The sequence below is a fragment of the Empidonax traillii genome, unplaced genomic scaffold (genome assembly GCF_003031625.1).
Source record: "Empidonax traillii isolate 1590-97213 ecotype Southwest subspecies unplaced genomic scaffold, ASM303162v1 scaffold51:size1492887, whole genome shotgun sequence".
Taxonomy (NCBI): domain Eukaryota; kingdom Metazoa; phylum Chordata; class Aves; order Passeriformes; family Tyrannidae; genus Empidonax; species Empidonax traillii.
In genome coordinates, this window is record NW_020955244.1 from 174188 (window position 1) to 187834 (window position 13647).

Genomic DNA, 13647 nt, shown 5'->3' on the forward strand with positions numbered 1-13647 from the left:
GTGAGCATATGAGCCGGCTCTGGTGGAGCACCATCCTCATAGCAATGGGGGGACTGCAGGTCCACTCTTCCTCAGCAGGAGGGACACACTCCCATCAGAGGCCCTGCTGCAGCTGAGGGACCTCAGAGCAGCTGCCACAGAGAGGGAGTGCTTTGCTGAGGGTCTGCAGGCATTGCCTTGCAGAGGAAAGCACAAAGGTAAGCCTGCAGTCTATAAACCCTCAGATGAGGGTGACACACAGAAGCAGTGGCTTTACATTACTCCAAGGGACCAAGCATGGGAACAGGAACCACTGCCTACCACACACTGATCGAGGCAGAGAGGCAGTATCACATCCAAGGAGCATCACAGAGCTGTTTCATCTATGTCATAATAGGGCCCACCGATACTGTCCTCAGACCTTAAGATCTTCTTTCATTACAGCCTGAGTCGATATCAAGACTTGAACATAGTGAACACCCCAGCAGAACACAGAAATTTCTCTCCTGAGTAGGGAGCCTGTGGCACTGCATGCTCAAGCCTGTTAAGCAGCAAAGAACCCTTACACAATGAACAAGGGTGCACCTGGCCATGAGGTGGTGATCCCACCTCTACATGTCCCCAGAAAGATCCAATGTGCCTCCTGCAGCATTGTGCATCCTCACAGTGGGAGATCACAGCAGCTACCTGCACCTCTCATGATCAACTATTTGAATTCAGAGTTAACACTGGTCACTCTAGGGTGGATGAAGTCATGGGAATGCTCTGGAACAGGATGTTGGAATGCACGGGGCATCTCCTGGTATGATCTCAACAGCAACAGGCAAAGGCACAAATAGCAAAGGCACAGTCCTGCACTCCTTCACCCTGCACATGTGCAGCGTATGTGATGCATGCCCCATATGTTCTGTCACACCAGTTATTGTTGGTGTCCACTCATTCCTGTGATGACCATCCCTGGTGCAGTTCCACAGCGAAAGACAGGCAGTGATCTCCAGACAGCTCTGGGGCCAAGTGCAACTCTGTCACCTGGACGATGCTGGGCAAAGCCCTGGCTCAGCAAGATCAGTTCAAGTTTTGCCCTGATCCAGTGCTTATCCCTCTAGCTTGTCTGTCTCTGCACCAGAGGTGCACACATTTAGGACCGCCTGTAGTGGCTAGCACAGGCAGCTAAGGCAGCACAGGACATAGCTCCACTATGAACACCTACCAGACCTGTTCAGGGTTACATCAGTGCCTGGGAACAGATTTGTCTGTATTCCATAATTATTAACAAAGACAGAAGGAGCAAAACCAAGGCCTCTGTTTAGCACCAAAAGTCTGATTTGCTAGCAAAGCAAGTCTCATCCACATCTCCCAACATCCCATCTTTTGGACTTTGCAACTAGCACAACTGCAGCAGCATCTGCTGCCTTCACACCACACTCTTCCAAGCCCTAGTTCCTCCTGCAGTCCTTAATTACCAACAGTCAAGGACCATCCTTCCCACAGAGAATCCTCACATGTGGGGAGGCTGCCAGGTCTGAACCTACAACTGCCAGAGATGAAGCTTGCTGGGGAGGGGATAGCCCCTATATGACCCCTCTCTAGGGGAATACTGCTGATACACCAGCCTTTTTTCAGGAGCTAGTGCCAAAAAAAAGGTACATCACTGGGTTGCCGAGCTCAAGGAATTCAGATCGTTGCAAAGAATGTAGGATGAAAAGAAAAGCTCCAGAGGGACGCTGACACTCCTTTCAGTCTTTTAACTGAATTCAGTTTTCAGCCACCTCTTTGCGAAAATCCCAAGCTAGGTGTCAAGTCTGTGGCAGCACAGGCATTGCCTGTCCATGCTGATTCTCAAGGGATTTCCACAAACAATATTCTTCATGCTGGTAGATGTGCCAGTTCCATTAAGCAGCTCAAAACCAGGGAGCTCATATTTTGAGTGCCAGTGATGCTTTGCTTTTTTTGCTTTTTGCATTTTTTTTTAATTACAGTTTAACATTATTATGAGAAAGTATACCAAAAACTGAAGTTCACACATTTTTTGCCCAATATAATACAAAGTCAAGAAGAAAAAAAGGTCCATTACCAAATAAAAAAGCCCCAAGTAGGTTTATAAAATCTCTATTCAAAGCTAACACAGTCTTTTAGAAGGACAGCACTACAGGAAGAATTCTTTCAAAAAATATAATACAGAACATAAGCAAGAGCTTTCCTCACAAAATGTGCTGCAGCATTATTAAAACAATTAAAACATTTTGAACACTTTACACTTGGAAACTTTTCTGTCTTGAATCCTTTAAAGTTTCTCTCAGATTTCTCCCAGATTTCTCCTAGATTAAAAAAAAAAAAAAAGGCATGCTGCAGTTTCTAGGGGATAGTAGGAAGGTGTGAGCAGATGGCAGACAGCAAGAGTACCTGTGGCATGCTCTCCATTGCCTAAGGGTGCCCTGGAATGATCTTTGTTTTACCATTCCCTCTACTCACTTTCCAGCAATGTTCAGGCCCCCCAAGTGCCACATTAACATGTTTTTTAAATTCCTTCAGGAAAGAGGGTTCACCACTGCCCTAGGCAGCCTGTGCCAGGGCTGGACAGCCCTTTCGGTGAAGACATTTTCCCAATATCCAACCTAAACCTTCCTTGACACACCTTGAGGCCATTTCCCCTCATCATGTCCCTTGTTCTCTGGGAGCAGATCCCAACTCCCACCTGGCTCCAATCCACCTGTAAGACAGTTTTAGAGAGTGAGAGGGTCCCATCTGAGCCTCCTTTCCTCCTGCCTAGCCCCCTGAGCTCCCTCAGCCACTCCATATCAAAATAGTTCTCCAGACCTTTCCCCAGCTCTATTGCTTGTCATTGGACACACTTCAGCACCTCAATATCTTTTGGAAGTGTTTTCCACCACTGTCATCAAAACAATTACCTTGTCCTAGAAACATTTTCTGTAGCCTGACTCAAACTGCCATTAGACTTTATTCTTGTTTTGTACAGATGCACAGATGCCAACACATCTCTCTACTCACCTGGAACTATCATTCTGGTGGCTTGCACAGACACTCTCAGGTGTTTTGTTATTGTTCTAGGCCAAGAAAAGGCAATTTAGGAAGTATCTATGCTAACTGGAGCATTCTCCTTCCTTTTTTTGTTTTTTTTTTTTTTCCATTATTTCCAGGTTGGAGATCTACAGCAGATTTACATCATTTCTTTGCCAATGAGAAATGCTGCCTGTGGGTTGAACTGGCCTTGGATGTCCTAAAGCCACCAGCCAGGTCTGTGCACCTGAACCCCTGTTTGCCATGGGGGGCACGGGGATGTGAGCTCCCATGACCCAAACACCAGCACAAGACCATGCATCTATGCAGCAGAGCATGTTCCACCCATGGGTGCAGAGTTGGTTTGCTGCCCTTTTTTTTTTAGGGCATTTCAGAACACAAGAAAAGGCTGCTCAGCATGTTTGCAGAACAAGCTCCAGCCCCGCCACAATCAGGGCAGCACAGGGGCACCAGAACCCGCTTGTCTTAATCCTCCTGCCATCACTGCTTGATTTAAAATTGTATTTATTATCCATACCACAGTGGTATTGGGGGCAGGGGGAAAAAGATTTAATTAATTAGAGATTGCAAAATCCTTAAGTAAAAGATGCTATGTAAATGCAAATTGTTATTATACATGCTTTGCACCAAAACATGTTTACCACAGTTAAATTCGACATTTAAATCCACAGCCAAACTCCCAACAGAGTCAGGCTGTACATCATCAAAAGAGGCAGTTAATAGCCTGGGTCTTAGTGGGGTACAAGTGCACTCGTTTGCTTTCTCAAATGTGTTTGTTCTTTCTTAATGGCAAGATAAGAATTCATAAAAATGGAAAAACTCAACAGTGTTGCACTTAGATTCTGTACTATTATTAAAACTGGCATTTTTGTTTTTCAGATTGGCTGCCTTTTCACAGAAGTTTATGTGGCCTTTTTTCAAGACTTTAACATGACAGGCCCTATTGGGAGTGACAAATAGATTATTGGAAAATGCATCTGCACTCTTATCTATTAAATGTAGAAACTAAGCTGTAAATCTTAACATTATGCTTCACTGGAAGCCAGCCATCTACCAATACTGATTTGCACTTCAAATCAGTCCCACAGAAATTAAAGTCAGTGATAATGTTTAAACACAGATCAACATTTCCATATAGGGACAGATTATATGACCAAAACATAGTGGCCTCAGAAGAAGACTTTTTATTATTGCTATTGCAACTAGACAATAACAACACAAACAAACAAAGAAAGCAAAACAAACAATGAAGTGTTTTTCCAGAAGAAAAAGCAATTTCAACAAAACCAAACCTTTTCTTTACTTTCTTCAAAACCATGTTGATTTGGAGCTAGGGGAGTGAGCAGAGAAAAAAAAAAGAGGAAGAAGGAATTGTGAAAATTTTACACAGGTCTTATTTCAAAGAGTTGGAACGGGAAGTATAAATTGAAACTATTTTTTATTATTAGATATGCAAATTTTTTTTGCTGTTTGAAATCAAAATAATTGAAATCCTTTCATTCAGCAGTGAAAACACTGCTGGAAAACTGTTGCTGACCATTAGCTGGATAACAGTTCCCTTCAGGACTTTTTTGTGATCCTTCTTTCTCTCTGTGGGCCAGGTCCATTCCACCCACACAGGTCCCGCTTAAGCTAAGCACTCCTTGTTCCCTAGATAGCCATTGGAAAGACCCAGGCACCCACTGACAAGGATCACTAACCTTATATACAGGAATTAATGAGAAAAGACACCTTCTGCAGGTGTTTTTCCTTTCCACCTGGAGATCTTGCTACAGGGATGACCACTCTACTGACCTTCTAAATAGTGAGACATCAGCAAAGAGATTTCACTCTGTGTCAGTCTTAAAACACAAAGTAGCAAATAAATTTAAGGGGCGAACAGTGATTCCTAGTGAAACCAGGTTATCCATTGTGCTCAGCAAGACAATTTCAACCTGAATTCAAGACAATAAACAAATTACAACTACTGGATTAACTAAACTAAAGGAGATTGTTAGCTTGATTCTTTTTGACTACAGCAATATACAAAGTAAAACAAATGTCCTCTTCTCCCTCCAGGAACCACCAATAGCAGATTTCACAATGCTTTTCCCAGCATTATTAAGGCTGGGAAATTTCTTCTCATTAATGAAATACCAACTCTGTACCACATTTCTGCAACTTTAAAATAATAGTTGTCTTCACTGTAAGCATCAGGTGTGCATGAAGGAGAGAAAAGTTCTATTTTTTCATGTATTCCTCAAAGGCATGTATTGGGAGCTTTTTTTTTTGCTTCTAAATGTCACATTATTGTTTCAATTGCACACAAAAAATACTTAGTTGTTTCAGAGGATCATCAAAAAGGGTCCATAAAAGGCAGACCAAATAAGGCTTAGGCGGGAGGAAAAGCATCCCTTCCTTGGCTCTTTTCAGCACCAGTTCCAGACAGCGGAACAGTACTAGAGAAAGAGGAGCACCATTTATCAGTTAAATGTCAGTCTTCAGCATGGCAAAATTAAAAATTAAAGAGAAGGTGAAACTTGGAAAGATGTTGTGAGTCTGTTCTAATGTGGGATGAGCACTCAGATTCCAGCCAATATACAGCACAGAAGAACAGCCTTTCCTTCAGGAGCCACCCAGACTTTCACCAGAGGGTTCAGCCTCTGACCACTTCCCACCTCAGTGACACTGGTTAAGTATTCCACCTGGAAGTACACACCTCATCGCATACCATTAAGACTGAACTCTTAATTTTTCTTGTGTACCCTAAGTTCCAAAGGCATAAAAATAAATAGTCCAGATTCCAAGGTGTTTAGGCAGCACCGGTGTCTCCTTTTCTCCTCACACTCTCCCAGCCATTCCCAGAGGGACACAATCCTTCATTGAATTCAGTGAGGTCAAGAATCACAGGGAAAGTGTTTGAAGGCTGATATTTTTGCCTGGTGAGTAGAAAGCAACAGGATGAGAGGAAATGGCCTCAAGTTGCGCCAGGGGAGGTTTAGGTTGGATATTAGAGAAAAATTCTTCTCTGAAAGGGTTGTCATGCACTGGAATGGGCTGCCCAGGGCAGTGGTAGAGTCACTGTCCATGGAGAGATTTAAATGACATGTAGGCATTTGGAGACATGGTTAAAAATAGACTTCGTAGTGCTGGACTAACGGTTGGACTTGATGATCTTAGAGATCTTTACCAACATAAATGATTTTATGATTGAAAAATGAAAAAGATAAACTCCACACACCAAAACAAGCCCAACCCCAAACAAAATGAAACATTGGAAAGCAAAACATCCACCTCTTCTTCAATGTTTTGTGCTATCTAAATAATATTCCTTTGAACTTATGTACAAAGAGAGCAAAATAAATAAATGAGAAAGCTTCCTCACCCACCTGCTCCATTTTCAGGCACAGCCCAGTACAGGCAGACCCTCAAAAGGCACCAGCGGTCCCAGCAACATGGGCTACAGGCCGTTCTAGAGCCACCCTGGGCATTATCCCACCAAAAAAACAATGATTCATAGCTCCTACCTAGCAGTATGGAACAACCATGTCAACCACAGGAACACAGGACAGCTGAGGTTAGAAAACAGCTCTGGAGTTCATCTAGTCCAGCTAACTTGGAAAAAAAGTTTTAAAAAGTAGATGCAAAAAAGTAGATGTCTAGTCCTAATTCAATATCTAATCTCTAACCTGTGGAGAGATGAAGGCTTCCCCAGACCCCTTCTACCGAATGCTGTTTTCTAGGGTTGTTCAGATGAATTCTCCATCCACAGGCTGAGAAAGATCTGTTACCACTCTTCTGGAAGTGATCTGCATCTTACTGCCACTCGATTTCTTGTTGAAAAAACAAGAAGTCCTTTTGGAGTGCATTGAGCTAAATCCTTAAATCTATTAGTGTTTAATCCTGACAAGAGATCAGACTGGAATTTTAGAGAAGCAACTCCTTTCCTCCTGTTGAAGGCATCAGAATCCACAGTGGCTACAAATACTAATGTCTTCAGGGACAATCTGATTTTGGCATAGTTTCCAGTCTAACTGCAGTATTGTTGTGCCTAGCTTTAGAAGTGACCAATACTATCTGCCATTCAACAAAACCTAGCAAAACACTGGCTTATAAATTGCAGTCACAGCACAATGGGATGAACAAAGAGGAATGAAGAGTCAGGAAGCAGATGAGACTAAGCATCCCTAAGGAAAAGCACACTGAGAGGCTGGGTGAGGACTATATGTCACAAGAGAATAGTAAGAAGAAACATCTCGTCCTTTGACCTGCAATTATCCCATTTTAGCATCTTTGTTCCCTAACTACAAAAGCTGAGCATAATTCTCAGGATTATGGATTGTTACTCCTTACTCTCCCTGCATGGCTGTGTAAGCTGTGAGGAAGACCAAATGAGCAAAGGCTGGATGTGCCCGCATGAAAGAAGACCAGCCTCCTCTACTCCAACATCTGGCAGAGGAACCAAACCAAAGCCCACTGACAACACTTTGTCCTGTGATGCTTCTTTTAATAGAGTGATAAAGAGTTCACACTGGACCCTCCTCCAGGGAATCATGCTTCTCTGCCCCTCGGTGAGGCTGGCTGACAGCCACTCCTGGCTCTGCCAGTGCAAACCGACTCCACTGCCAGATGCAGCCAGGGTTGCTGCGTGTTGATCAATCCACCCTTGGCACCGTATTGGACGGCTACATAAAGGTGTCAACATAACATGGCTTTGCCCTCTCAGAGTGATACCAACCATGCTGAAATCAGCAAGTTGGAGCAAGAAAAATGCATGTGCAGATAATTAGTAACAATCACAGGCTGCTTGGAAACTGCTGACCACTGCAGTAATGAGCTGGGCACACGTCATTGGCTTGTAAATGGAGAGGACACTTAGGGACCATGGCAGCACACACTGATGGAAGGGGTTTTTTTAAACTTAATATTTAATGTGGCATAAAATTGATGCAGAGAAAGCGAGTAGTTCTTTAATCAGATATTTGGCTGGTGGTCCATATTACAACAGAGTTGGTGGCTGAAGCAATACTGAGAACTGTCACTAAATTTTTCCTCAGCAGCAAGTCTTAGCATGAGTGCCAGTGTTTCAGCAATCCTTTGGTTTTCAAGAACCATTCCAAATGGTTGGATATGCCAGCTGGCTAAGAGAGAGAAATTTTACATTTTCTACCCACAACTGCACAGAAGATCCTTGCCATCTCAAACCTTTGCTCCCCACACCACTGCCTGGCAACAGAAACAATGAAAAACTGTAATCATAGTTCACTCAAGACCTCTGTTCTGAGATTTATTTCCATTACATTCTTTTACAGTCTGTCTTACAGATTTAAGACTGACAGGATGAAGTAGACTTAGTTCACTTTGCATATGGCAGCTCAGACTGCTCTAGACTTCCTCATAAAAACTGATTAAGCTTCAACAGCAGATACAGTTATCGAAAGGACGTAAGTGTTCTTTGCTCAGACTCCCGTTTTTCGTCTTTCAAGTTACCCACTTTTCAACCTTACCAATAGCCCTATTATTTGTTGAAGCATCATGCAATCATGTTCACAGCTTTGCTTAACGCACACTAGAAGAGTTCCTGGTACAAGTGACACAGCTGCTCTGGATATCACAACCCATTTGCCAGCGTTTTAAGCAGCTCTTGGTCTTATGACAGCGAAGTTTTCATAAAAGTGTTTATAATCTGGAACGTCAACTGAGAAGTGAGGTCAGTCTCAAGGCATTAGCAACACCAGACACAGACTTTGGTCATTGTGGACTTTTATCCAGCTAACCCTCACTTTTATACCTGAAAACACGCTACCTACCATGGCTAAAACATGTTGCCCCCCACGCTTTTAGTCTCTTCTGAGTTTGATCAGATACATTACATCCTTTCTGGAATAAGGAAGAGTGGAAACACTCAAAAAATGGTGAAGAAATTAAAAGCAAAGCACCTTCCTGATTCGCAATAGAATAACTGAGGTCAGGTTGGCCCCTCCTCCTCCAATGACAAGCAATTCACAAGGGAAATGCCATCACAGATTTGCAAGGATTGGATTCTGGATGGCCAAACTGAGGGAGACCCAGAATGAGGAGCTGGCTTTGGCAAGACTTCTCTCATGAATCAGGGCCTGACAACTGAAATAGGGCTGGTACAAAGCTGACCTTCCTCCAGGGGTTGCAGCCTTATCAATTACCTACCTCTACCCACCCAGCCCAGCCCTAGAACCCTAATCCACCACTGAATTTTACCACAGCTTTAGTCAGACAACAGACAACTAAAAAAGCTCTGAGAAGGCAGCTGAGGTGGTGTGTTTGCAGACATTTGTTGGACCTTGCACTCATAACCACCACTGTGCACCATTTCCCAGCTCCTGATTTTCAGAGATACATACCATAGATGAAAGTCCTGTGGCAATATGCAGCTTGTGGTTACAAGGGAAATAGGGTCAATAGAAGTGTCTCCTTTTCCAAATCCCTTGAGCTATTCAGTAAACAGGCTGGGAAAAGAGCTGTGACTGAAGAAATGAGTTAATTCTGGGGAGAAAACAGAGAAGTCTGTCCAGAACTACAGTGAGAAATGCATCATCAAGAGTGCTATAATGGACACGCCTTGCACATTACAAAGCACGGCTTGATGCTTAAGCCTTCCTGCTCCTAACAGTCTGCACATCCCTTCAGCTCCTCAGGTAAGACTCAGGGCAAGGAGCATGACTTGGGCGTACAGTCCATACCCAGTGCTATACGACCCAGATCATTATGCAGATCACTTCTAGAGCACATCCAGCACAGAACAGTTCCTATGGCTGTTTAAAAGGGAGGGAGGATAGCAGCTAGACAACCTCCTCCAAAAATATATCAAGAGGTATACATTTTAAAAGGATTTTGGTATGCTCATGTAGATCCAAGTTTTATGAATGCAGTTGATAGAAGACTCTACAGCACTATCAAAATAAAGATATAAATACCCACTGTCTTGAAAAACATGTTCTGTTGTAGCTCTCACTCTGTCATATTTAAGACTGATGGCAGCTTTCTTCTAGAGTTGTTGCTCATAAAGTCTGCTCCATGTTTTTGAGGAGAACTAGCAAATTTAACATTTGGAACTTTTGCTCAAGTGTAGGTAACGTCACAGGGACAATCTCTATAAAATCCATATTGAGCTCTGCAGTGTCACCTCTGTAGCTGGTTTTGCTCTGATAAAGGTGATCAATTAGGTCACCACATTCTAAGGAAGTAGCAACGTAAGACATGCAAGAAATGCTTAAACGAGTGTAAAAGAAGTGCTGCTGATGTATCTGCCAAAACAACAGCTAGTGGCTGAACTTCATTTTGGCCATTTGCAGATCTTGGATGGGCAGTTCCTTATAAGACAACAAAAGCGAGGGAGCATTCAGCTTCTCTATCATCATCTTTGGGCCATGATAATGTAGCTCAGTAATCTCCTGTTAATTGCCTCCTCCCAAGGGCAGAGCTCCCATCAGCTCCCAATGCGCATTGTGGATGCTTACAGGCAGAAGATGCCCGCAGTATCTGCTCATGCAGTTAGAAGTGCTGCCAGGCTGCACAAATGTCCAACGAGGCACAAGGTTTGTTATGGAACAAACACTCAAGAGAGGAACTAAAGGCAGCAGAATGCCAACGATGGACTGAAACAGCCTGTGTCTTCTGCAATGAGTAGCACTTCAAACTTCAAAGAAAAATGCAGGGAATCATAGAATCATTTAAGCTGGAGTTCTGCAGACAAGTGCAGAACAAATTGCCTGAGGAGAAATTACTTTTTAACTTTCATAGGCTGTATGAGTGACTTACGATGACCAGAATGGCAATTCATGTTTCTTCTTGTATATTCCTTTCAGTTTCTTTCTATTCTGTGATTCTATAGATAGCATAGAATCATAGAATCATAGAATCATAGAATCATAGAGTGTATTGCATTGGAAAAGTTCTCTAGTTCCACCCTCCCGCCAAGGGCAGGGACACCTTCAACTAGACCAGGTTACTCCAAGCCATGTCCAATCTGGCCTTGAATACTTCCAGGGATGGGGCATCTACAACCTCTCTGGGCGAATTGGGCCAGTGCCTCATCACCCTCACAGTAAAGAATTTTTCCTAATATCTAATCTAAACTTACTCTCAGTTTAAATTCATTGTCCTGTCCCTCCATGCCCTTTCAAATAGTCTCTCTCTATCTGTCTCATAGGCTCCCTTTAGTTACTGGAAGACTGCAGTTAGGTCATACTGAAGCTTCTCTTCTCCTGGCTGAACACTCCTAATTCTCTCAGCCTTTCCTTACAGCAAAGGTGCTATCAACCTGATGGCCTTCTCTGGACTCACTCCAACACGTCCCATGCTGGGGGCCCCAGAGTTGGAGGCAGCACTGCAGGTGGAGTCTCACCTGAGTGAGAGTCATTCTGACCCTCTGAGGGGCAGAGGGTCAGATTCCCCCCCCTCCCCTGCTGCCCACGCTGTGGGCTCAGCCCAGGGCATGGGGGGTTTCTGTGCTGCCAGCACACGTGGCCAGGACATGTCCAGCCTCTCTCCCAGCAGTACCCCAATTCCTCCTCCCCAGGGCTGCTCTCAATCTACTCATCCCCAGCCTGGATTGATTCTGGGGGTTGCCCCGACCCAGGTGCAGCACCAGCACTTGGCCTTGTTAAACTGCATGAGACTCCCATGGGTCACCTCTTGAGCTTGTCCAGGTCCCTCTGGATGGCCCTGTCCTTCAAATATGTCACCTGCACCCTCAGCTTGGTGTCATCTGGTGAAGGTGCCTTTGATCCCTTTGTCTATGCAATTAATGAAGATATTAAATAACACTGATATAGATAATGATTGATAATGAAGATATTGAATAAAACTGGTCCCAATACAGACCTATGAAAGACATAAATATCTCTGTATCAATACTCTATCTCCTTGTCTCATATAAGCCACACATATCCAGGAGTCCCTCATTCTGTCCATCCATCCCTAGGTCACACTGACAACTGAAAGGTCCCCAGACAGCTTTCTTACCCATGAGTCCACGACTGAAACCATCCACCCACTACCACACAGGTATTCTAATAAGTTTCCCTATTGCCACTTCAAGATATGTTTGAATTGTTTTTATACTTCTTGTGATAGTTCAGACCCGGCTCCCTACCAAATGCCCAAACTCACAGTAACAACCCCCTCTCCCTCCCTTATTCTCTTAGGGCAAAGGGAAAAAAATATAAAAATTGAAGAACCCCAAACCAATGGAATTATATCAAAATATATATTTTTACATATATCACAGTTATATACAATAAAAATATTATGTACACAGCAAAGGGACCCCAAACACCCCCTGAAGGGAAAGGGGAAAAAGAGACAAAAAGAAAACTAAAACAGATATGCACAATAGAAACATGGCAATAGCTCAGTAAAGAACTAAAAAAGGAAATCTTACTACTCTCCTTGAGATAGCAGAATTGCACCAAACGACCACCGTCACTCTCTGTTTCCCAAGGCCTACAGGGCCTCACTAGGCCTCACTCCTCCACACGGGCAGAACCGACAGCAGAGAACCTGCACCTTCAGATCCACCAGAAGAGAAGAGGGAAGAGGCTTCCCTCCCTTCTTACTTATACCCTGGCTTACATAAAAATCATGTGGAATACTGGGAACATGTTCCCTTCCTTGGTTACGAGCTGGTTGCCAGGAAGGCCTAGACTAAAACTATCACACTTCTTCTAATTCTTTAATTTCTTTTGAATCCTCCTAAACTTTTGCTGAGAAAAGCCAGAGACTGATGTTGTATTGTGTTAAAACAATACCACAGTTTTCTCACAGTTGTTTTCAAAACTGTTCCTCTCCTATATGAGACTGTAGGACTTTAAAGATACAGAAATACTACATGAAAACCAGTATCATCTTCCCTTGAAGTATTAAAATAAAGAATTGTGTCCAATCTTTGGCAAAACAGAAAATAATCCAATAAAATTTGCACAGGTTAGATGCAGCAGTAACACAGAGAGGTAACATTTATATTAAACTCAGAGCCTTACATTTTCAAATTCCTCATTTTTTCTGATTTGCACAATTCATTTGGGACACAATTTAATAATTTTCTTACCATTTGGTCTATCTCCTTCCAAGCATTGTGGTCAGTCCCAAATAACTAGGTAACCAAAGCATTTATCAATCTCTATCTGTTCCTTAACTCTTGCTGTGTGTCTGCTGAACAAAAGCAGATGATATGGCATTCCCTGGATAAATAGCCTTTGCTTTTCATTTAAATGCTTAGCCTTATTGCATGGTTACAACTTTAGAAATGGTACAAAACATGAGCATTTGTAGGAATCAAAAGCAGCCAAAATGCACGTTTGTTTGAACTGTCATAAAAACCTTGTCCACTCAAACACACTAGGCGCATTTATGAAAAATGAGCCCCAAAGCCCAAAGGCAGAGGCAAGCATTCTGCTTTTTGGTGACACAGTGGTACTCAGGATGCAGGTTTGGAGTAGAGGGGCACAGCCTTGGAGTGAAGGGATGGATATTTAATTTGTTGGCTACAAGCGAACACAAATGATTTACAGAAGCCTTTCAACTGACTTTCAACAGAGCTGCTCCGAAACTCCCTTTTAAAGGAGACTTTTGAGCAAATGACTCCACATCTGACACAATTCTTCCATAAAG

The 13647-nt window shown here is 43.2% G+C and overlaps 1 protein-coding gene across 1 annotated transcript in view; it reads right to left on the reverse strand.

The window, feature by feature from the left end:
* Nucleotides 1-13647, reverse strand: part of PAX5 (paired box 5) — a 131303-nt gene that overhangs the window by 48051 nt on the left and 69605 nt on the right. The gene's annotated exons all lie outside the window — the stretch shown is intronic.